This window comes from Echinops telfairi, unplaced genomic scaffold, assembly GCF_000313985.2.
Source record: "Echinops telfairi isolate 266 unplaced genomic scaffold, ASM31398v2 ScPeMD7_7467;HRSCAF=8505_1, whole genome shotgun sequence".
NCBI lineage: Eukaryota > Metazoa > Chordata > Mammalia > Afrosoricida > Tenrecidae > Echinops > Echinops telfairi.
The window spans coordinates 26,455,007-26,457,456 of NW_022111368.1; positions in this window are offsets into that span (position 1 = coordinate 26,455,007).

Below are 2,450 nucleotides of genomic sequence, written 5' to 3' on the forward strand. Positions count from 1 at the left end.
AGCCGGGCGCTCGCCGGGGGTCGGCCGGCCGGCCCGCCTCCTCGTGCGTTCCCGGAGCGCGCCAGCGCGGCGGGGCTCGTGGACTTTGGGGGAAGTGGAGGAAAGTGTGGGTTCGGGGAGTGGGCTGCGAAGAGGGAGAGTTGCCCGTGGGACCGGGCAGCCGGAGGGCCCAAGGCTGCCCTGCCGCCTGCTTGGGAGTCGGGGCCTCCGGGGGCTGCCGGTCAGGTGGGGCCCAGCCAGGCGGTCCCGGACCTAGAGGCAGGGTCTGTTCCCGCCCCGGGTGAGGTGGTGTGCAGCCCTGCAGAGGATTTTCATAGAAGTGAGGAACTGGGGGTCCAGTGTGAAGGATCTCCGCCACCCCCAACCTCCCCACACACCTGGGCCTCCGCTCCCTCCTTAGCAGGACCCTTAGACTGTGCCTAGGTGATGCCACTAAATGTACCAGGTGACACGTCAAAAGCGTGCTTCCTTTGATCTGACAACCCTAACCACTAGTGTGCCCACTTTTTAATTCTTGCATCGTTATCTTTCTGGGGCACCCATTCGTTGGTTACAATTCAAATTGCGGTATATATGTGTGTGTGATTATATCTATATATATTCTACTTCCATATACATTTTAAATAAAGAGTTATCTATATTTTAATGTTGGGCGTCAGCATTCTTACCATTTCTTTGATAAATGATAACATCCTTAGTTTGGATTTAACCTCTTAAATCTGGGGACAAGTAATACGCCTTTTGGGATTTATTGTGTTAAAAGAAAATTAGAATGTTAAAAGACAATTAGTTGTATTAGCAGGTTATTGTGGTCTAGGATTCTTTAGCTCACAAGTGTAAGTCCGAAAACGTACTGCATTGCGAAATGCTGTAAACTGTATTAAAGGAACATATTAATCCGTCTAGAAAAGTTAGATAAAAGTTCTACGGGCGTGTGTCATGTATCTCACAATTTTTCCAGGCACCCTGTTCCTGTCTGTAGGATGTTGATGTAGGTATATATTCTAATGTTCAGCCAAGTGGTGTCAGCCAGGGAACCCAGAAGACACTTTAAAGTAAAATAAACGTTTCAAATCCACTAGTAAAATGAAGGGCAGCATCCTTAAAGAACTATTAATAATTTGGGTGTTGTTTTTTTTCTGTCTAAGGTCTAGAGTTGAAAGTTCCATTCATTTGGTAGAATGGTGAAAATGATTAGTCATTTTAGACACTCTCATTTATTGTTGTGGTTAGAGATTCAAATATGTTAAAGGATGGTCTCAGAGGGCATATAGCAAGACGTTAGATTAAAAATTTTTCAAATGGAGATGTGATGCTGTTAAGAATTTGGGTCACTGTTGGTTTTTAGGCAGTCAGTTCAGAAAAGCTCCTGATGATGTCTTAGAAGCCAGCCTGTGAACTGCTTCTTGTGATTTAAGAGGATATAGATCATTAGTTTTGCTCTTGTCTGGCGACTGGCCTTCTATTGTATGGTTAAATTTCATTAACTAGAAATGTATGACTCCATTCCTACTGAGTAAAATGCTCTAATGGCTTTCTTGCAAAATTTGAAGTCTTACTTGCCAATAGAATTCATTGGAAATATCTTTTCCTTCAAACCTGCGCTTAATAGCTTCCTGTTTCCAGTATTTTGTATACCTTATGTGTTTCATGTAGTATGAAATGTGCATTGATGTATAGTCTGCTTTTATATTTAGAGTTCTTTTGCTTTTATTTATCTCTACCCATTTATATGGCACTTTATCACAGAGGCTTTATTTGTAATTAGTGAGGCTGTTTAAAAATACCCTTTATTCTTTGATTCTGTGCAATCTGCTTCCTCGTTATTGTGCATTAAATGTTTACTCTAGTAGCCTGCACACCCGATGCTGCTGGATATAAAGTCAGCCTAAGTGTATAGCAACCAAAAAGTTATAAGCATGTTTATATATCAAGCCACAATTAAAACTTCCAAATTATATAATTCAGGGCTATCAGTTCTATTCTTTAATAAGAGTTCATTAGCAGGTACTTATCGATCCAACTGTATTACAAATATTCCTATGTATAGCAGGCATTTGGTGGAGTTCAGTTAAACTTGTAGGATTTTCCCACAAAGGTTTTAAATTCCAAACTGGAGACATGGGCAGCTAGCTGTTTTTGATATCAGTTTGTCATTGTTGCTAACTGTACAAGGTGAATAAATTTGGCGTCAGCCAACAATGGTAAGTTATAGGTGAGACTGTTTTTGAGTTCCCAGTATTCAGGTAGAAAGAGGAAGCAGCATTCAGTTCTTCTGGAATGTTTTATCTGCAGTTTGAGAGCTGCTGGTGAAGGAAAGGTTAACAGGCAGGCCTGTGGCCTAGAAAGGCCTTATCCGAAAGCTATGGGAAGTGAGGAATTTCTCTGAAGTCATTGTTTAAACTCAGAAAATCTTGGAAATGTTCTAACCTATAATAGATACGTGTTCA